Genomic DNA, 22692 nt, shown 5'->3' with positions numbered 1-22692 from the left:
ATTTTGGGTGCTACCACTTTCAAAAGATCAGGTGCATATGAGCTTGTTGGTGGAAGTGACCAACAGTGGTGATGGAGATAAGTAAAGTAAGTCCCTTTTCCACAATAATTTCTTCCCTCATTAGTGGCTGTCAAGGTTGTGGGGGAAACAGGCCTGGTGTTTTGGGGTCCTGCCAAGCTGGGCTGGCTTGCCTAAATAGCTATTCCCTCTTTTTTCCAAGGTGGGCAGGCCTAGAACTTGGAGAAGACTTATCATGGGGTGGGTTAGGGAACTTGATATCTACCTCTAGTAGTTTTAAAAGTTTAGTTAATGATTTTTAACGTCACAATTATGTTCATACTTGCCTTCTCATAGTGAGGCTTCTCTGGTAGGAAAGAAAATAGTTAAAGGAAACCTTAAGGATCTACCAACTGTGGTTGACAGCATCTGCAACATTTCACATGCTAAGTACCTGCCTTGCTAGAATGGGAGTGAATTTTCTAATTTCTTTTCTTGGGTCAAGATTGATCATTATAATTGCATAGCATTCAATTTTTGTTTTGTTTTGTTTTGTTTTGTTTGTTACTGTGTTGTAGTCATTGCAATTGTGGTTTTCCTGCTTCTTATTTCACTTTTTGTCTTCTTTGAATTCCTCAAATTTCTTGAATATTTTTATTTGCAATGACTCAGGAATATTTTATTAACTCAGGACACCACACTTTGCTTTGCCCATTTCTTTTATAATCAAATGCTTCCCTACCATAAAAACATATATAAAACCTAGAAGATATCATTAAAAATTAAATTATAATAAAGAATGTAATCTTCCTGTGGGCAGGACATGTCTCTTTTGTGTTTGTGGCCCTGCTGTTTGCAAGTGGTAAGTAATTAACAAAACTTTTCCTTCTTCATTCATTTTAAGAGCTGCCAAATGGAAGGGATTTGATTAGTCATTGTGGCTTTCAGAAGGCAGATATATGGGAGCAGGTTTCATCATAGGAGAAGATTTCTAATAATCAGAGCTACCACAGAGTGGGTGCTGGGCTTTAAGCTGGGAGGGCCCTCAGAGGTAGAATCTAGTGGCCTTCCCTTATCGCCCGGTGCAAGCGCCTTTCTCTGCCAGGACCCATAGTCCGGCGAAGCCTAGGCATTCCTTCTCAGAATAGTTTAAACACATGATCTATGTCTATAGTTATCTCTTTATCTATTACAAAAGAAGTGAGATTAGTGGAAATAAAGATGTAATGTTTTTCCCATCCAAGATAACGGAGCTAGCTTAAGAACTCTTGCTTCTAGATGACGAATATTATAGTTTTTAGTTCGGTGGTCTCCAACGACCTTTGCAGTCCCTTTCCCGTTCAGGAAGGCTGGGACTCCATCTCCCATAATCCCCCAGCAGCGAGCCTCACGCCGTGGCGTTCTCTTCTCGCTTCTCCACTTCTGCTCCCCTTTTTCCTAGCGCCGGCCTGGTGGGCTGGCGGTGGCGAGAAGAGGCTGCGGGGAGAGGCGTGAGGCGTGAGCAGGAGGAGGCGGAGTAGGGAGGGCGGGGGGGTTGCGCTTGGTGACGGGAGGACGCGCGCGGGGCTCCGTGCTCCGCGCAGGATCTGGAGGCAGCAGCGGGCGGCGGTGGCGGGTAGTGGCAGTGGGCAGCGGCAGCGGCAGCGGGCGGGGGGTAGCGTCGTGGAGCAGCGTGCAGCTGCAGCCGCAGCCGCAGCAGCCGGGGCCGCAGGAACCGCAGGAGCCGCAGGAGCCGCAACCGCAGGAGCCTGGTGCGGCGCGGGCTGGGGCCGGGCCGGGCCGATATGAGGGACTCCGTCCGCGCCGCCGCCGCCGCCGCCCCCGCGGCTCGCGCCCCGCCGGCCCTGTGAGAGCGAGCGCCCGGGGAGGAAGATGGCGGAGAGGTAGGAGCCCCGCGCCGGCGGCCGCGGCGCTGCGGCGGAGCCGACCCCCGGCCTCGGCATTGGGGCGGGGGGAGGTTGGGTGGGAGTCTGCTCTGGTTCGGAGGTGCTTCTGGGCGGGGGTTAGGCTCCTCCGATCTTGGTGGGGCGCCTTGGTTTAAGGGTGTGCGGATGTGGGGGGCTGGGCCCCTCTGGGTCCGATGGGGTGCCCTGGTTCTAGGGTGAATGTAGGCGGGCTGGGCCTCTGATTGTGATAGGGGTATTTCTGATTCTAGGGTGTATGTGTGGGGGCAGGACTCTGGGTCTGCTGGGAGGCCTTGGCCGGAGCGTGTGGTGGGGGGCTGGGCCCCTCTTCGTTTGGTGGGGGGCCCCGGTTCTAGGTGTGTGGGGTATCTTCTGTTCCGGCGAAGGGTACCGGGTGTAGGGTCTTTGTGAGGGGCTGGGCCCCTCTGGGTCTGGTGGGGGACGTTCTAATTCTAGTATGAATGTGGGGAGTCGCTTTAGTTCGGGGCGGGGTAGTCCTGGATCTGGCGAGTATGTGGTGAGGGCTGGGCCCGTCCGGGTCTGGGGGGGTTCTTCTGGTTCTGGGGTACATGTGTGACCCCTCTGGGTGGGTGGTCTTGATTCGGGGCTCGGTCGGTCTGTCAGTCTCGCTATCTTTTTGGGAGGGGCTGGGCTCCTCGGGCTTTGGAGGGAGTCTCCTCTGATTATGGAATACGTGTGGACGACGTTTGACCCCTCTGGCTTGTGCGGGGATGGGGCGGGGAGGGTGCGGGCCGCCTTGGGAAGAGCTGTGTGGAGGGCCGGCCCGAGGGCGCTGCTTCCGGAGCTGTGCTGGAGGAGGGTGGTGTGGCGCCCCCCCCTTCCCGGGGGGCACGCTTCGGATATGGAGGGGTATGGAAGAACGGCATTGTTCTGGGGAGGGGGCTGAAGGCCTCGAGGCCTAAGAGTGTGCAGGTGTGGGGGGTGGGGGGTGAGGGAGAATAAGGGGGTGCTTGGCTCTCCTGAGGTAAGGTAAGGGTGACTGGGCTCCGGATTTGTGTGTGGGGGTGTGTGTGTGAGTGACACACGTGTACTCTTGATAGTCTGGGGGGTGGGGAGGGTGGGGAGGGTGGGGGCTGGATTCCTGGTAAGGACTTGTTCCATAGTGGATGGTGTATGAGTCTTCTCTAGGAAAGAGGAGCGAAAGGGGTCATTCCCACAAGGGTATCAGTCTTTGTTTTGAGGGATAGTAGGAAGTGGGGCACAAGAGTTATTTGTGTGTGGTGTAAGCCCACGTTGGGCCGGGTCAGGTAGAGGAGAGTGGTCATGTGGGTGGGATAGGGCTTGAGTCAGTTATGGGTTTGGACTGAAAGATCTTTTCTTTGGGGAACGTGGAATGTGTGCGTAGTGACATCTGGTTCTTGGGTAGATTGAGGGAATCCTGGTTTCCAATGGAAGGGAATTTGGGGGATTTACTACCTCATCAGCGCTTCCCTGATGGGACATTTTAATGCCTTGCAGACAAGTACACTCTGAGGTGACTCTCCTGAGTGCTGCTAACCTCTTGGTCCCTGAGTTAGTTTTGACTTCTGTGTTTTAGGCCAGGTGTTCCAGTGAAGGGAATTAGAAGTAAAGGGAAGTAATTGTCATGGGTTTAGTGTAGGAGTTAGATTCTATTTGGGGAGGTTAGGAGGTAAGATACCTGCGATTGTTGCTGTTCATCTGCAGGAAGCTTTGGAGATTGAGCATTCCCTCTTCCCGTTTTTTTCTGGCATGTCAAAGCAGCTCCCTCCGAAACCTGGTCCCATTTTCAGGAGCGTGTGCTTGTTGGACAGTAAGGAATCTGTGTAATTTGCACTCCATGAGTTGGTTGTGATGGGGGTTTTTGAATTAGTGACCTTTAGAATGTCTTGCATTTGTGGCATATTCTGTGTACTTGGTAGCTGTGGGTGTGCTAGGTGCTGTTTCTCACCATGCAGCTGCTTTGGGAGCTCTGCAGCCTGGAGCTGCAGAAACTGCAGAATAGATTTTCCCCCCCTCTGATACTAGTTTAATCAACCCTCCAGTGACCTCTGCAGAAAAATCTACAGTTGCAAAGCTTCTGTATCTCACCTGGCACACACAATATGGTGATCTGTCTTTTTAAGCCATTGAGGGAAATTTAACACTGTATGTCCAAGGTAACTTTGGTAAACAGCAGGTGGCTTGCTGGTGAGCCATGCCTACCTTTTCTTCTTGAGAGTAGGGGGTGGAAGAATGGGAAGATAGGAGATATGCTATGAGGTGTGACTATAAAGTAAGATATTTTCCAGTGTGACTTTTAGAATTAGACTTGCTGCTTCATAGTTACTCCTTATTCAGACCTGCTTGTTAATGAGGTATATATTTTGCTTTGGTGTGTGGTACAAATCTATGAAATGGCATACTGGTCTTGGGAGTACTAGTCCTTCAAGAACTCTCTAATACCAATTAGCATGACAGCAATGTTGAATTCATTTTATGCTCCAATTCATCGTTATTAGTAATGCCTAATTACTTTTGTACTTTTTGCTTTTTGTACTTGTACAAAGTACAAATATATTGACTACTAATTTGGATAGATCATCTTTTTAAAGTCTTTTTTCCTTGCTTATTTGTAAGAAATCTTCAAAATTGAAGTGAACCTCAAATTTTTAGTTACCCAATTTGCCTAATTTAAATTAATACAAAATACTTTGTTAATTTGACTTTATAGTAAAATAAAATAAATTCGCAGTATTTTCACGGTACTTTAACAAATGCTGTTTTCTACTTTTCCCCCTGTGAAGGCTGGATGATGACCACTTGGGTATATGTTGTCGAAGTTAGTTTGTTAAGGATTGGGTTATCCTAGATGTCCTCAGAGATCCCTTTCAACCCTGGACATTTTTAGTTTCTTTTATATGTTTGATATAGTACTTTGCATACTGTAGACAATAAATGTTTGTGGAATATGTGAATGATTGTGAGTTTTATTAAGTGATGATGAAATTTTAAACTAGTTCCCAGGTATTTCTGTTAAGCTGAACTAAACCTGACTATCTAAAATAAAATATGTTGGATATAATACTACCATGTAAGATATTGCTCATACTGTTTAAAAAAAAAAAAAAAGAAAAAGACTTGTGTGACTAATTTTAACTAACAATGAAGAAATGAGTAAGAGAAAGTAGGCATTTAGATTCCATCAGTAGTACTCTTCTCTCTGTCCCACTGTTATCCCAGGAAATTGGATTGCTAAGATATGTTACTGAGAAGAATGGGGAATCCTCCCAAATTTAGGGAAATTATCCTTTTTCAGGTTGGGTTGTCAGTTTTCTTCTATGTCTCAGAATCATCAGAAAAACTACATTTAATCTTATTTACACATTATAACATTGCTGTTTACTATTTATGAGGAAATTTTTCAAATTGAGTAAGATGAATATTTTGCGAATCTTTACTATTTCAAAAAAGAACAACTCCCCCATAATATATTTTAAAATAACATTTTAGAAAGTTGTTTGTATTAACCTTTTCAGCTATTCTCTTCCTTGTCTGTATTAACCTTTTCTCCTAGCTATGGAGGAAGTCTTGAATTGGAAGCAGTGTTCCCCATGGAGCTTCTGCATGTCCTTGGACAGTTTAATAACCAGTTTCATTGAATTAAGCCCTGTGATATAAACCAGTATTCCAATTGGTTCTTTGGTGCTATAAGGAGAAAAAAAAAGCTTTTGCTAATTACTTCCTCTCTTGAATATACTTCTTCATTTATTGTACTTTAGCATTACTGAATCGTGGTTTGACAATTTTATTATTTCCATGTTTGAATCCAAAGGTCTAAAACTTCATAGTGCCCAGCCTGCTTGTATGCCCTCTGTAAATTATAATATGGATTGTTTCTCTTTATTTGTAATCTTGGTACACACTTTGTAAAAGCAGATAAAATGCTTTTGAATGATTTATGGTTTTATGAAACAACATTGGATCTTGTTTTATTTTCTTATTATATCCATTCCATGCTTAATTGTATAGGACTGCTCTTGGTTCCATAATTGTTATTGCTTTATCCCTTTCTTTTAAATATTTAAAAATGAGGTATCACTGGCATTTTTGAAGATTTTTTCCATAGGCATATTAATAAATCTTAAATATTAGGCATCTGTCTCTAGGGCTTTGCTTTGCTTCTGTTTTCCTACTTTTCATTCAACAGTCTTTTAAACTCACAATCATTCATATATTCCATAGTACAGTAGGAGATAAAAAAATATAAATCATTGATTTCTGGCTCCAGTATCTTTTAATCTTGAAATTGGGGAGACAAGAGTATAATATAAATGTGCAAAGATAATTCATAGCACCATCAGCATAAGATGTATTAGAGGAGTTCAGAGAAGGGAAAAGGTATTTGTGTGTGAGATTGTTTAGGAAAAGCTTTATGGAGGAAGTGAGATCTAAGCTGGGCCTGTAAGGATGGAAGTAGGATTTAGATAACTGAGGAAGAATAGATTATTTCAGATCATGGTATTACTGTAATCTAAAGTGAGTCCATTGTGCATTGGACTAGGGTCAGGTGGATTGGACTGGAAAGATCATGAAGAGAAGAGTTGAAAATTATAATAGATAATGTTTACATATTATTTAAAGCATTTGTCAAATGCTTTAGATGGATTATCTCTCTTGATCCTCACCACAGCCTAGGTAGGCATTGCTAATTATCTGTTTTATAGATAGTTACATGAGACTCTGTGGGGTTGTGACTTGTTGAAGTAGCATTTAAACCCAGATCTTCCTGATCTTCAAGTTTACCATTAATGGTCTATATATTGTGTTCTGACTGATTTTGTCTTGCAACTAGATTGTAAGCCCATTAGGAACTTTTGTGTCCCTTCCAGCAACTAGCACAAGGTTTAATCATGTTCCACCATTTTTCAGATGAGGAAACTGAAACCCAGAAAAGTGAAATTATTTGTCCAATAATAATAGTTACTTGCATTTGTAAGATACTAAAGGATTTGCAGAACACTATTAACATGGGTTGTTTTATTTAATGCCCATAAAGAGCCTTGAAAGGCAGTGTTTCCTACTGTAGTGGCCAAAAACTGGAAACTGAGTGGATGCCCAAATAGGAGAATGGCTGAATAAATTGTGGTATATGAATGTTATGGAATATTATTTTTCTGTAAGAAATGAGCAGCAGGATGAATACAGAGAGATCTGGAGAGACTTAAATGAACTGATACTGAGTGAAATGAGCAGGACCAGGAGATTGTTGTATACTTCAACAACAATACTATATGATGATCAATTCTGATGGATGTGGCCCTCTTCAAAAATGAGATGAACCAAATCAATTCCAATAGAGCAGTAATGAATTGAACCAGCTACACCCAGCGAAAGAACTCTGGGAAATGAGTGTGAATCACTACATAGAATTCCCAATCCCTCTATTTTTGTCCGCCTGCATTTTTGATTTCCTTCACAGGTTAATTGTACATTATTTCAAAGTCCGATTCTTCTTGTGCAGCAAAATAACTGTATGGACATGTATACATATATTGTATTTACATATACTTTAACATATTTAACATGAATTAGTCAACCTGCCATCTGGGGGAGGGGGTGAGGAGAAGGAGGGGAAAAATTGGAACAAAAGATTTTGCAATTTTCAATGCTGAAAAATTACCCATCCATATATCTTGTAAATAAAAAGCTATAATAAAAAAAATGGTAAGAAGAAAGGAAGGAAGGAAGGAAGGAAGGAAGGAAGGAAGGAAGGAAGGAAGGAAGGAAGGGAAATTAGATGGGAGTTTTTGGGGAATGTTGTAGACAGGCAATACACACAGGTCAGAAAATGACAGAGCCTATCACTGAATACTTAACTCAAATTTTACAATAAGGTATTTATAAATACCCCATTGATAAAAGAAAAAAAAGATCAGACTTCTCTGGTATGAAGGGAGGTCAAAAAATTTTACATGGATTTTTCCAGGTTTGGGGGGTGCCTTGCCCCTAACCCTGGCAATATAAAAGGAATAACTGTAATCCTTGCTTCTACATCCAGTATTATTTTGCTCTCTTGACACTGCTTCTTATTTAAAGTTCCTCAAAAAGTAAGTACTTGCTGGAGACTTGCATGAATGAAAGAAAGAAAGTTGGACAGGTTGATTGAGCCCCAAATATGGGACATTATTATTATTGGCTAAAGAATATAGATTTTTGTCCTAGAGCTATTGGCAAATTTATGACCAGGAGTGCAACTTTAGAGGCCCTCACCTCAAGGAATATTGTAGTCTCTGAAGAATTGAAGTTGAGCAGCATCTGAAGACCAGTGGAGAGCCATATTGTGAGTATGAATAGATTCTGACATGTTAGAAAGTATTAATTTCTCAGGTAAAGTGGTGCAAAGAATATAATTAGAGAAATATATTGGGTGAAGGAAGAGACTCTGGTTATGCTTCAGGAATAATGATTAGCAAGTGTACCTTCTGCTTTGGTAGTCCCAGTGTCAATAGTATTTAAAGACAGTTCCCCAGCACATTGAGTGTCCCTTTAGCAGTTCTGTAGAGAGGATGTGAACAAGAGTCACAACAAGGGCAGGAATGGATGGGTGGTTTGCAATCTGCATTGTTAGAGAGAGTTATACACATTGGGAAGATTGTAGATCCATTAGAGTGTTGTACTTGAAAACAGTGTTGCATGAGCATTAATCTGACAGTGGTATATAGTATGGATTAGTTATATGGGGAGGTTTTAAAGTTGGTTATTTAGACATTATAACTCATTTTCCCATAACTGATCTAAATTGTAGTTGGATTTTTAAGGCATAATAGTTAACATTTATTTAATGCTCTGAGGTTTGCTAATTGTTTTACATATATTATCTCATTTGATCTTAACAATCTGAGGGTTGGCGTGCCTTGAGGTAGGAAGTGGGGTAGATTTTATAAGTGAGGAAACTGAGGTTCAGAGCATTTAGCTGACTCGCTCAGAATCATATATCTAATAAACATCTTAGGAAGAATTTAAACTGGGATGTTCCTGACACTATCCCAGCTTCTTTGCAAAAGCCTATTTTAAATTGTTTGCTGTAATAAGTAACAACTATCTTATCCTATATACTACAAGTTTGATAGCAGTTAGATGTTTTATGGGTTAGTCTTTTGTTGGGGATAGTTTGACCACTGAAGCATATTCTTGAATATCTTTCTATGTTTTGATTCCTTTCTGCTATTTACAAATGCTCTCTTACAGGCTTTAAAAAACAAACAAACAAACAATAAAAAACTTTCACTTTTGATTTCTATTCAAGTTATCCCACTATATACCTACTTGCTTTCACAACCAAACTTCCTGAAAATGCTGTCTATACTCTGATTTCACTCTCATCTCACTTATTGCTCAGTGTCTGGAAATCTGACTTTTAACAATGAAACTAGTTTCTTCAAAGTTATAATTTCCAAATATGATGACTTCTTCTGAATTTTCATTCTTTTTGAACTTTATATGTCGCACACTGGCCACCTCCTTCCCTTTCTGGCTTCTCTTTAGTTTCCTTTACTCTTCAAATCTGTCTTTCCTTTTCCCTATTTCTATAAAGGGCACCATCATCCTTCTAGTTAGCCAAATCCATAACCTTAGAGACATCCTTGATGTATCATTATCACCTTCACTACAAATAGCCAGTCACTTTCTGGTTGATGACACTTTAACAGTATCTCTTATATCTGTACCCTTTTCTCAACTTTCATGGCCTTGTTCATGTGAATCATATCTCACTGTACTATTATGGTAGCCTCTCAAATGGTCTCCCTCCACTCTTCAATCCTATCACACAGTTGCCAAAGTGATATTCCTAAAGAACAGGTGCAGCCATCTCATAAATCCTGCTCAATAAATTCTGGTCACATCCTATTATCTCCAGGATCAAATATAGTGGGTTTTCTTGTTTTTTGTTTTTGTTTTTTCATTTAAAGCCCTTTATAGTATGGTTCTACTTTTCTTTCCAGGCTTATCACAAATTATTCCAATTATTCCACTATTCAAATCTAGACGGTTGGAAGATTGATAGATATTGTCAGGAATTGGGAACCAGTTTAACTTTAGGGAGCCAGGAAGATGATGCTTGATTTTAAAACCTTTTAAATATAAGGAGATAGGGCTTAAAACCAAAAAGAAAGAATGATGGAGATAACTTCAGTTCTGTCTCTCTCTTTCTCTTCATATACATGTATATGTATTTACGATAATGGATATCATAATGAGTAGTAACTATTAAGAACAAAGAAAAGTAGTTGAAACACCTAGAAATTCCTAGGAAACCAAATGCAAAAACAAAAAAAGCTAGTAAAGAAAATTTGTGGCCTGAGATGTTAACACATAGTTAATATACAGCTACTGTGGGCAGCTAGATAGGTGGTGCAGTGGATAGTACCAAGAGTCAGAAAGACTCATCTTCCTGAGTAAATATCTGCCTACAACACTGACTAGCTATGTGGTCCTGGACATGTCACTTAATCTTGTTTGCCTCAGTTTCCTCATCTGTAAAATGAACTTGAGAAAATGAAAAACCACTCTAGTGTCTGTGCCAAGAAAACCTCGAATGTGTATGACGAGTCAGGCAGAACAACAGCAGCAACTGCTGGGCTTCTCAATTTTTTCTTCATTCTTTTTAATATTTGTCATCTTTTGTTGGTCTGGGTGACTTTCATAGCTCATAGATGTAAAAAAGATTTTATTATAAGCAATACAAAATACTAAATTTGATTGGTAAGTTTAATTTTAATGCATAAAGTGACATAACTAATTCTTTCTGTTGATCCTTCTGTGTTCTCATTATTATTTTTTGTTATTCCTTTATGTTTATTCTTGCCATTTATGTGGTCATAGGCATCGTGTACTCCATTTTCCTAATTCTCTTTTTCTTTTGCATTATTGCAGATTTCCTTTCTATTTTTCCTACTTGTCCTTTTTAATTGCATTTAATTGCCTTTATCATATTAAGGTGCTGCAATTTTATTTAACCATTGAACTGTTGAGTTTTAATTTTTTTGCAATTATTTGTGTAATGATTTTACTAATATCTTTAAACAGCTAAGATTTATGTAGCATTTTAAGATTTGCAAAATACTTTATTCATACTATTTTATTTGATCTTCAGAGCAACCCTGTGAAGTACTTGCTACAATTGACATTTTTCAGATGAGGAAACTGAGGTTGAGCGGTTTGAGAAGTTGAGAGTTATTCAGGATCATTTAACTAGTAAGTGTCTATGGCAGCTTACTAGAGGTAAAGTAGGCAGGATTTGAATTCAGGTCCTCCTGACCAGTGCTCCATCCACTAGATTATCCTGCTGTCAATAATGGAAGTTTAAGAAACCCTAACATTTTTAGGGTTACTTTCTGTTAATAAGTCAAAAGAGTGTGTTTATTTTAATTATTTACATTGAGTATAGCTAGATTGTAATTTCCATCATAAGTAAATATTAATATGTTCAAATGGTTTAGATATAATTTCGTACTTTTGGATACATGGTGAATAATTTAATAATTATTTTTAAAGGGACTTTGTTTCCAAGCATTTCAGTACTCTCCTGAATTTTGGGAGTACTAAGGCAAAAATGAAAGTTCTTTTCATTAGGAAGCTTATCTTCTACTGGTAGGATGGCAGATAGATAGAACATATAGTGAAGAAGGGAGAGAACTACTATGGGAGTCAAAGAAAAACAGTAATTAGTAGGTGACACCTGACCTGTTCCTTTAAAAGAAGCTTAACATTCTAAGAATTAGAAGTAAGGTAGGTAAGTGGTATGTTTTTAGGGATGGGGGACAATATTCAAGATGTGAAGATGGGAGACTTGAAATTTAGTTTGGAACAACTAAGCTCAGTTTTGCTTAGTTTAGTTTAGAACTGTTTACAGTTTATAGTTTTGGTGCACATAAAGGAGAAAATTAGTGTAGGTTAGATAGGTTTTGGAGGACTTTAAGGGAGCCACTAAAGATTTTTGAGAAGGAGAAGGGTAATAGGGCCAAAATGCTTTGGAGACGATTATATTAGACATTTGAAGATTTCTATTAGTTATGAATATTAAATAAAGTATGTATATGTGTGTGAGTGTGTGTGTGCGCACGCGCGCGTGTGTGGCCGTGTATGCTTGTGGAGAAGAGTGAAATAGTAAGCCACTTAGAAAAATGTAGTTCATGCAAGGTGGAGTATTATTGCCCTATTTCTGATTATGAAAGCCTTATAGGAAATGGATTTTTAAAAGCTCCATGGATAATGGAAGGTATAGCTTTTTTTCTCCTGAATTTCACCATGAAAATTATCCACAGGAAATCCTTTCCAAGTAGTTTACTCTGAAAAGAGGTCTGTTAAATGGAATTAACACTACAAGGAACCTGGTGTGTCAGTTGATGTATATGCAGGCATGAATGTGTGTGTGTGTGTGTGTGTGTGTGTGTGTGTGTGTGTGTGTGTGTTTTAATTTTATTTTTTTTAGGTTATACATATACATTTCTTTTTACCTATTTCCATATGAGTTATGTGAGAAAAATCAGAACAAAAGGGAAAAACCCAGAGGGAAAAAAAAAGAAGGGAAAAAGAGTTAAGTCAGTATGCTTTGATCCACATTCAGTCCCCATATTTTTCTTTCTGGATGTAGATCATATTTCCCATCCAAAGTTTATTGGAATTGTCTCGTATCACTGAATTGTGGAGAAAAACTAAGTCTGTTGTAGTTGATCATCATCAAACAATCTTATTGCTGTGTACAATATTTTCCTGGTTCTATTCACCATCAGAGTTGATCATCACATAATATTGTACTGTGTATAATGTTTTCTTGGTTCTGTTCGTTTTACTCAGCATCAGTTCATATAAGTCCTTCTAGGCTTTTCTGAAATCAGCTTGTTCATCATTTCTTATAGAACAGTAATATTCCATAACATTCATATACCATAACTTATTCAGCCATTCCTCAACTGATGAGCATCCACTTACTTTTCAGTTTCTTGCCACTATGAAAAAGGCTGCCACAAACATTTTTGCACATGTAGATCCTTTTCCCTTTTTTATGATCTCTGGTCTATAGGCCCATTAGAGACACTGCTGGATCAAAGGGTATGGACAGTGTGGTAGTCCTTTGGACAGTTCTAAATTTCTTTCCAGAATCATGGGATTATTAAATCTTTCTTGAAAATGTTATGTTTCTTAAATTGTTCTGGTTTTGCTCAGTTTATTCTGCATAAGTTTATGTACTTTTTTCAGGTTTATCTGACAGCCATGGGTCTACACATGGGCCTCATTGTAGTAAATCTGATAAAGTCAAATTACCATCTTATTTTAGAATCATCTTGCTTATTAGCTATGCTTTATGTATTCTCTGGCACCTGAGATTAACTTTGAAGTAATTTAAAAATGTTAAGAGAAGTAAGTGTAGAAGGAAGTATATTTCAAGTATTCAGGATAATTTGTGCACTTTCAGTGAGGGAGACAACGGGAATGCTGAGTTTAGGGAATAACAGATATGTCAGTTTGGTGTCAACAAAGAGTACATGAAAAGGAATAATGCTAAATAAGTTGGGAAAGATTGGTTAGACCCAGATTGTGGAAGATTTAAAGTACTAAATTGAGGAATATGAATTTTTAAAAATAATAGCCTTTTCTTTCAAAATACATGCAAAGATAATTTTCAACATTCATCCTAGCAAAATGTTGTGTTCCAAATTTTTCTTGCTTCATTCCCACTCTTCTAGACAGTATGTAATCCAATATATGGTAACATATCCAATTCTTCTATACATATTTCCACATTTATCATGCTGTATAAGAAAAATCAGATCAAAAAGGAAAACAAATGAGAAAGAAAACAAAAAGCAATGAAACAACAAAAAAGGTGAAAATACTATGCTGTGATCCACATTCAGTCCCCACAGTCCTCTTTCTGAAAGCAGATGGTTCCCTCTATCACAAGTCTATTGGCATTGGCCTGAATCATTTCATTGTTGAAAAGAGCCAAGTTCATTTAATAGTCTTGATATGGTCATGTACAATGATCTCCTAGTTCTGCTTATCAGTTCATATAATTCTCTCCAGATCTCTCTAAAATCATCCTGCTGATGGTTTCTTACAGAATAATAATATTCTATAACATTCATATACCATAACTTAGACAGCCATTCTCCAACTGATGGGCAGCCATTCAGTTTCTAGATTCCAGCACTACAAAAAAGGCTGCCACAAACATTTTTGTACATGGGGGTTCCTTTCCCTCTTTTATGATCTCTTTGGGATATAGGGTTAGTAGAAGACACTGCTAGATCAAAGAGTATGCACAGTTTTGTGGCCCTTTGGGCATAATTCCAAATTGTTCTATAGAATAGTTGGATCAGTTCACAATTCCATCAACAATGTATTAGTGTCCCAGTTTTCCCACATCCCAACATTCATCATTATTTTTTCCTGTCATCTTAGCCAATCTGAAAAGTGTGTAGGGGTCCTTCATGGTGTCTTAATTTTCATTTCTCTAATCAGTAGTAATTTAGAACATTTTTTCATATGATTAAGAAATGGCTTTAATTTTTTCATCCAAAAATTGTTCATATCCTTTGATTATTTATCAGTTGCAGAATTGTTATGGGCCAGAACTTGAAACAAGGTCCTAAGTCAGTGGAATTGATAGAGACAGTGGTTATTTAGCATGGTGCTTAACAATTCTCTAATTCAGTACCTGTACTTAGTACTTACTGTAGTTTTACAAGATTCACACCTTTGATAAGAGACCACATAAGCTCGGACAAACTCAGCCAGAAGGAGAACGAGGGAAGACAGAGAAGTGGTGACCGGCTGTTTTCCTTAGCTTCTCCCCTGAAACCAAGACTCCAGAAGGCCTTTAAGAAAGCTAGCCAAATCCCAAGTGGGGGAGACTAATTTGTATATAGTATCATCTTTTATGGCTAAATCATCAACACATTTTAATCATATCTTAGTATAGGGTGTTCTAGTTTCTGCCCTATTATTTTCCAATTTCCCCAGCAATTTTTATCAAATAGTGAGTTCTTATCCCAGAGAATGTGGAGTCTTTGGGGTTTATCAAATTACTATAGATTACTATAGTTATTGTCTATTGTGTCTTGTGAACTAAATCTATTCCACTGATCGACTACTCTATTTCTTATCCAGTACCAAATGGTTTTGATGATTGCTGTTTTATAATATAGTTTTAGGGCTGGTACAGGGAGGCTACTTTCATTTGCATTTTTTTTTCCATTAATTCCCTTGAAATTCTTGACTTTTTTTCTTCCAGATAAATTTTGTAAAGTAATTTCTTGGCAATTTGATTGATATGGCACTGAATTTTTTTGCTGGAGATTCTGGAATAGGGGATTGACATGGTCAGATTTGTATTTTAAGCAGAAAGACCAATTATCAAGGTCTTGTAATAATAGACATAAAGGTGATGACCACTTCTACTTGATTTTCTCCAAAGGACAGAACTAGAAGCAGTTAGTTAATAAGAATTTATTAAGCACTTGGTATATATGCCAAGCCCTATTCTAAATGTGAAGGATACAGTAAAAGACAAAAACTAGTTCTTTTATTCGTCCTTCTGTGAGATCCTGACCTTCTTTCATACTCTATGGGCTTCTTCTCTCACCTCCCTTACTTTGTTTTTCATGTTGTTTTCTGCCTTTAAAATACTTGAGAGTCTATTTGTCAAAAACAAGCAAATAACTTAAGCCCAGGGACTATATGAACACAATTACAAAATATTTTTCACGCTAAAAAAGTCAGAGCTGAACAACTAGAAAAATATTAATTGCTCATGGGGGTAGTGTCAGTCAACGCAATAAAAATGACAGTTCTACCTAAATTAATGTGTTCAGTGCCATATTAACTTAACTGCCAAAAATAGAAACAATCATAACAAATTCATGTGGAAGAACATATCCAGGGAATTAATGAAAAGAAATGTGAAGGGAAGTGGTCTAGCCATACCAGCTCTCATAAAAGTGGTATCAGAATGTGGTAATCATCAAAATTCTTTGGTACTGGTTAAGAGATAGAGTGGTGGATCAGTAGAATAGATTGGCTACACAAGCTACAGTATTAATGACTGTAGTAATCTTTAGTGTTTTACAAATTCAAAGATCCTAGTTTTGGGGACAAGAGTTCACTATTTGACAAAAATTTCTGGGAAAGATGTGTAGCCAAGTCTTAAGATCAAAACAGATAACTGATTTAGACATAAAGGATGACACCATAAGCAAATTGGAAGAGAAAGGAATAGTTTATGTGTCACGTCTATGGATAAGAGAAGAATTTGTTACCAAACGAGAGAAAGAGCATTACAAGATGTAAAATGGATGATTTTGATAATATTTATTTTAAAAAAGATTTTGTACAAAGAAAAGCAATGCAGCCAAGATTGGAAGGAAAACAGAAAACTGGGGAAAGTTTTTTTCAGAAAAAAGTTTCTTTGATAAAGGCTTCATTTCTCAAATATTTAGAAAACTGAGTAATTTAAAAGAATACAAATTATTTTTCACTTGATAAATGGTCAAGGATATGAATAGGAAGTTTTCAGACAAAGAAAGCAAAGCCATAATCATATGAAAAAATGCTCCAAAAGAACTATTTGGTACTATCTCATACCTATCAGATTTGCTAATATGACAGAAAAGAAAAATTACAGATCTTGGAGAGGGTGTGAGAAAATCGACACTAATGCATTGTTGGTGGAGTTGTGAACTGATCCAAGCATTCTGGAAACCAATTTGAAACCATGCCCCCAAATGGTGTTATAAAACAGCAATACCACTACAAGATCTGTATCTCAGAGATTTAAAAAAAAGGGGTGGAGGGAGGATCTATGTGTACAAAGTTATTTTTAATAGTTCTTATAGTAGTGGAAATGGATTGGAAATTGAAGAGATATCCATCAATTGGGAAATAACTGAACAAATTATTGCATGTGATTGTGATAGAATATTTATTGTGCTATAAGAAATGATGAGCTGGATAATTTCAGGAAAAACCTGGACAGACTTACTGAACTGATGCAAAATAAAGTGAGCAGAACTAGGAAAACATTATACAAAGTAACAGCAATATTTATGATGATCAACTTTGAATGATTTAGCTATTCTTAGCAATATGATTATATACAACAATTCTGAAGGACTTAATGTAGATAAATACTATTTGCAGAAAAAGAACTGATGGAGTCTGGTTTCAAAGCATAACTTTTTTTTACCTTAAAGGTTTTTTTTTTGCTCTTTCACAAATGTGACTAATTATGGGAATATATATTGTATTACTGCACATATCTAAGCTATAGCAAATTGCTTGTCTTCTGAATGAGAGGGCAAGGAAGGAAGAAAGGAGGAAAATTTAGAACTCAAAATAAAATTTTATTTAAAAAAATTGTAGTAGTATTTTATTTTTCAGTTACATAGTTTTCAACATTCATTTTTGCAAGATTTTTGAGTTCCCAATTTTTTTCCCTCTTATCTTCCCTCTCCCCAACAATCATTTAAAATATATTTCCATATTTGTCATGTTGTGAAGGAAAAATCAGAACAAAATGGAAAAAAAAATCATGAGAGAAAAAAAAAAGCAAATGAACAACAAAAAAAAGTGAATGCTTCAATCTGCATTGTCACCATAGCTCTCCTTCTGGATGTCGATGGCATCTTCCATACAAGTCTATTGGAATTGTCTTATATCACTGTATTGCTGAAAAGAGCTAAGTATATCATAGTTGATCATCACATAATCATGCTGTTATTTGTATAACGGAACTCAATTTTGAAAAATGAACATTAAAAATTGTTTTCCCACATAAGTGGAAACAAACAAAAAAAAAAGAATGTAAGTTTCAAGGGGCTGGTATTTTACTAGTGACTTAATAAGGCTACCATTGGCAAAGTCAAGGAGTATAGGGAAAGAGGGCTAATTGCCCTGGGCCATAATTCCACATAACTTGGCTATGATAGAAAGTATGGGGGCTTTCTGCTGACTAACTTTCCTTAGCCCATTAGAAGATGTACAGTAAATATGGCACTTTATCTTGAAAAAGACATGAAGTTTGCTTGTTGACATCTATTTCACAGACCACTGTAGAAGAATTATAGCCTTTGAGTAATTGTGAAGTGAAATTTTAAGGAAAATTGTCATACCAGTTGTAGATAGTGGTTATCTTGTTGAAGAATCAAGTAAACTGTAATCCAAGTTATATTCAAATTTCTCCCTAATATATCAGTTGTATTGGAATAAATTCATGTTTTCATCATTACAGAACTGATTAGTTAATTTACATTTATCTTATATATTATAATATGAACTCATTCAGGAGATGTTATTTTTGCTTTTCTCTGTGTGCCCAGACCTTATCACAGCTCTTGTTAAGTATATAAATTCTTAACAAATGCTTGCTGTGATTCATCTTTTTCAGTCAATCATTCATTCATTCATTCTATTTCCATTGTATGTCTGTCATTGATACGACTGGGCAACACATGTGGACATTTATACCTTAGAAATTACTAAACAAATATTCATACTTCAGAAATCAATAAACAAATCAGGGCTCAGTTTATTGTTTTGTTAACTGTTTATAATTAAGAAAGTGATAAGGGAAATGTTAGTAATATAGATTAATTTTAAAAAGATGTTGTATTTATCAGTATACCATTGCTCATATACCAGAAATGTCCCTTTTTTGGCTATTGTTATGCCTTTATTATGGGTATGTTTCTCACTTTCCTTCGTTATCTTTTTCTTGATCTAAGTTTTACTCTCTTTGGAGAGTTCTCAGTTTTTATTTAGCTTCTGTCCATCACTGATCAATTGGAATTGGATTTCTAGTTTAACTATGAAAGAAGGGGAAGTGTGATGACTGCATTAGCATCCTGGATGCCTTGGAATCAGCCGGAGTCAGGATAAGCAAAAGTCCTTGGTCTTTTTTCTTGGTCTTGAGGGGTAGAAGTGAAGGGGATGGACACTGGCTCTCCACGACTTCCTTTCTCCTCATCTACCGCCAAAGTGCCCCTAGCTTGTTCCCCTTGATCCCTCCTACAATTATCTGAATACACCAAAAGATGGAGCCAGCACAGAATAGTGGGAAGGATCATTTTCCAAGCATATGCTAATAGAGTATTGTCTAATCAGTAATTAGCCTTAAGTGCTCGGTTGTCTGATTCTAGTGCATCACCTCAGAGTTTCAGCCCTTTACATCTCCCACTTTCTTTTGTTTTAGAACACAGTTGGTCATGCCATCCCTGACTTCTCAGGAAAGGAGGTGATCACACATCCCCTGACTTCTCAGGAAGGGAGGTGAAAGCACTAAAATAGAGATGATCACACCCTCCCTGACATCTCAGGGAGATGAAAATCACCAAAGGAAAGTGGGGATTGTTAGTGGGTTTCTGAGCTGAAGGGTCTTATTGGAAACAGGTATACACAAACCCATCAGCATGGGAGGTATTGCATAAGCACATAGCAATAATGCACAGGCTGTTAGTGATGACTTTCCCCACAGCCGGTGCAGGTCCAATGTGGTGTAACAAACATGAATTCTACATATAAGTAGTGATATAACAAACAATATAAATCAACATGGTGTTGTAAAATATTTCCAGAAGTCCTAATAGCACATACACCTTCTTCAGCAGCCAAGAGATAGTCCAAAACCAATCTATTGTCCATTGCTTCACATGTCAGGGAATCCAATGATCCCTGCAAGTTTTTGAAATCCTGCAACAGTCTTATCATTTCTCAGAAAATCCAATGATTACTGAGGGTTTTCAAGTCCTACAACAGTCTTATCATGTCTCAGAGAATCCAGTGATTCCTGAGGGTTTTGAAGTCTTAACAATTTTTGATGTCTATGAGTCAAACACCATAACTGCCAGGCTCTTTCAGGGTTGGGCACAGTCAGCAATGGAACCACCCGATTTTTCTTAGGTCTTCTCCTTCATTTCAAGGGTCTACTCTGTCTTTCTCCGATGGACAAGGCGAATGCACCTTATTGGCACCCATCTGATTCCTTCTCCATCTGTGGAGATACAAGCAAACTCTCTCCCCCAAGCAGTTAACCTATCTGGTCCCTTCCAATAACCACTTTCTGGATCTCTCCACATCACCTGGCAATTATCTAAAGACAATGGAGATGCTCTCACTTGACACTGCCCTTCCAGTGGGTTATAAAACCTGTCTGCCAGAGCCAGTGCATCTTTGTCAAAAATCAAGAAATTAAATAAAGAGCTAGATTTAGAAGTTCTCTAGGGTTACCTGTGGCTCCCCCTTTCTTTTGTTTTTTGAAGAATGTCTTAATGTCTCTGTTTCTCCTCTCTACTATTGCCTATCCTTGAGGATTAAAGGGTATGCCAGTAATGTAAAATCTTGTACTGTGCACAAAAGTATGCAAAATGTTTAGAAGTATATTCAGGTCCATTATCTGTTTTTATTTCTTGTGGCACACCCATAATTGTAAATGCTTGTATAAGGAATTCAGTGACCACTCAGGCTGTCTCTTTTGCTGCTGGTATTGCAAAAGTGAATCCTGAAAAGGTGTCTACTACAACATGGATAAAAGACAGATGACCAAAAGATTTATAATGAGTCACTGTAACGTGCTGTTTTCTCCAGAAGCTGCCAATCGCTCTCTGGGAGGAGATCTGCTGTGTCAACTCAAATCTCTCTGACAGATTCTTCTTCCTGTAGACAACCGTTTTCTCCAGACAGTTGCCGTTAACTGATCTAGAGAAGTGATTTCCCTTCCTGCAGAGAGCTGCCTCAAGTCTGGACTAGAGCAGAGACTCCCATTTCCTCCAGAGCTGCCCTCTTTTATCCTCCCAGAGAATGGGCGTGGGATAACACAAGGGCTTCTGGGAAAAATTACTTCAACCAATGAACTGGCTCCTCCTAAGCATGCAAGCTCTTCCCCAGGAATTCACAAGTCAAACTCCCAGGAAAGGCCGGAACTAGAAAATTGTTAAGTACTGACTTAGCACTTAGTAAAAACCTAATATCTCATTATCTCATTAGCACTTAGTAAGAAAGTAACAAGTCACATTCATTTACCAAATTTCATTAGGTCTCAAACCATGAGGGTTCTTCCCTGGAGGGAGTGTAGAAGAGTGGAAAGGACAGGCTTTTACTATGCTCCTAACTTCCTCTCGTTATTCCAAATTGTAAACATAAAGCTCGAGCATGATATTTAAAATGAGATTCTTGGGCTTCTTGAAATAAAGGAGTATTGGCCAACATGGTTAGAAGGCTATCTGCCTTTGAATTACCATCAAAAACAGGACCTGGAAGTCCACTATGAGAGTGGACTTGGAAGATATAAATCTTACCTGGATACTTTCTCACTTGCTCTTGAAGTTCCTTCAAGAGCTGATATATATTAGAAGCTACAAATTTTATTTGGGCTGTGGCAATTCCTTGTACCACACCTAGGAATAGGCTGAATCAGATATTATATTTGTATCTCCTGGATAATAAGTAAGAGCTAGAATGATTGCATACAATTCATTCTGCTGAGTGGACTGAAAAGGAGTTCTTACTACTTTCTTTATAGTTAAGTCATGAGAGTATATAGTGCAAATATTATGTTTGGATGCATCTCTAAAGATAGTTGGTCTTTTAAGAGGAACTTTAGAAACTTTTTCTGTAAGAATCCATGGCCAATTATGTAATAAGTCGGGTTATCTTTAATGGAGACCCATGTATAAAATTTGGAGTCGTGGCCAATAAAATTTGCCACTGTGGGATGGTTTCACAGCACACGTTAATTTGTGCATTAGTAAAAAGGTGTATATCTTGTCAGGTCTTATCCCAGATAATTGTACTGCTGGTTTAATGGCCTTTAATCAAATTCTAGTCACAAAATTCTAGTAAGGAGTAAGGCTTTGTTCTGGTTGTGCTAGGAGGTTCACCCACTCTATCACACTGTCTCCTTGATGAAGGACTGCTGTGGGTACCTCTTGTGTAGCAAATACTGATATTTCCAAGGGTTTTTGAGTGACTCTTTCAACCACATTGGATAAAGCTAGTTCAACTTTTCTCAAAGCTTCTTGAGCTTCTTTTGTAAGCTGGGTGATGAGTTTAAAGCACTGTCTCCTTTTAAAATGTCATATAATGGTTGCAATTGATAGGTAGTCAAGTCTAACACTGGATGCATCCATTGGATATCTCCTATCAATTTCTGGAAGTCATTTAAGGTGTTTGGCTTCTCTGTTCTTAAGGAAAGTTTTTCTACTGTAAGCACCTTAGGGTCTACTTCATATCCCAACTATTGAAAAGGAGCATGTCTTTGAATTTTTTCTGGAGCTATGTGCAATTTGTAGTTTCTTAGTGTTTCTATGGTCTTTTGTAGACATGCTTCTAACATTTGTACCTCAGGTGCACATCCCAATATATCATCCATGTAATGTAATAACATTACTTTTGGAAATGCTTTTCTTACTGGCGTAAGCAACATACATTTAACACATAGTAGGCCTGTTTTTCATTCCTTGTGGCAAAACTGTCTATTCATATCTTTTATAAGGTTCAGCTAAGTTAATACTGGGCACTGAAAAGGCAAATCTTTTCATATCCTCCTTATCTAGAGGGATAGAATAGAAACAATCCTTAATGTCTATAACCCAAAAAGGCCATTCTCTAGGCAATTGAGTAGGAGATGGAAGTCCAGGCTGAAGAGTTCCCATAGTTTCCATCTGTTCATTTACTTTTCTTAAATCAGTCAACATCCTCCATTTTCCAGATTTCTTTTTTACAACAAATACTGGGGAATTCCAAGGACTTAGAGAAGGTTGTAAGTGTTCTTGGT

The 22692-nt window shown here is 38.2% G+C and overlaps 1 protein-coding gene across 2 annotated transcripts in view; it reads left to right on the top strand.

The window, feature by feature from the left end:
* Positions 1–1576: 1576 nt before the first annotated feature.
* ARHGAP39 (Rho GTPase activating protein 39) overlaps positions 1577–22692 on the top strand; it is a 316607-nt gene continuing 295491 nt past the window's right edge. For both annotated transcript variants that reach the window (XM_074263619.1, XM_074263602.1), the window contains exon 1: positions 1577–1880. The gene's annotated coding sequence lies outside the window, so the exon portion shown is untranslated. The remainder of the gene's footprint in view (positions 1881–22692) is intronic.

The sequence above is a fragment of the Sminthopsis crassicaudata genome, chromosome 1 (genome assembly GCF_048593235.1).
Source record: "Sminthopsis crassicaudata isolate SCR6 chromosome 1, ASM4859323v1, whole genome shotgun sequence".
In the NCBI taxonomy this organism is placed as follows: Eukaryota; Metazoa; Chordata; class Mammalia; order Dasyuromorphia; family Dasyuridae; genus Sminthopsis; species Sminthopsis crassicaudata.
The sequence above is the reverse complement of the archived record's forward strand: the minus strand, read 5'-3'. Positions and strand labels throughout refer to the sequence as shown.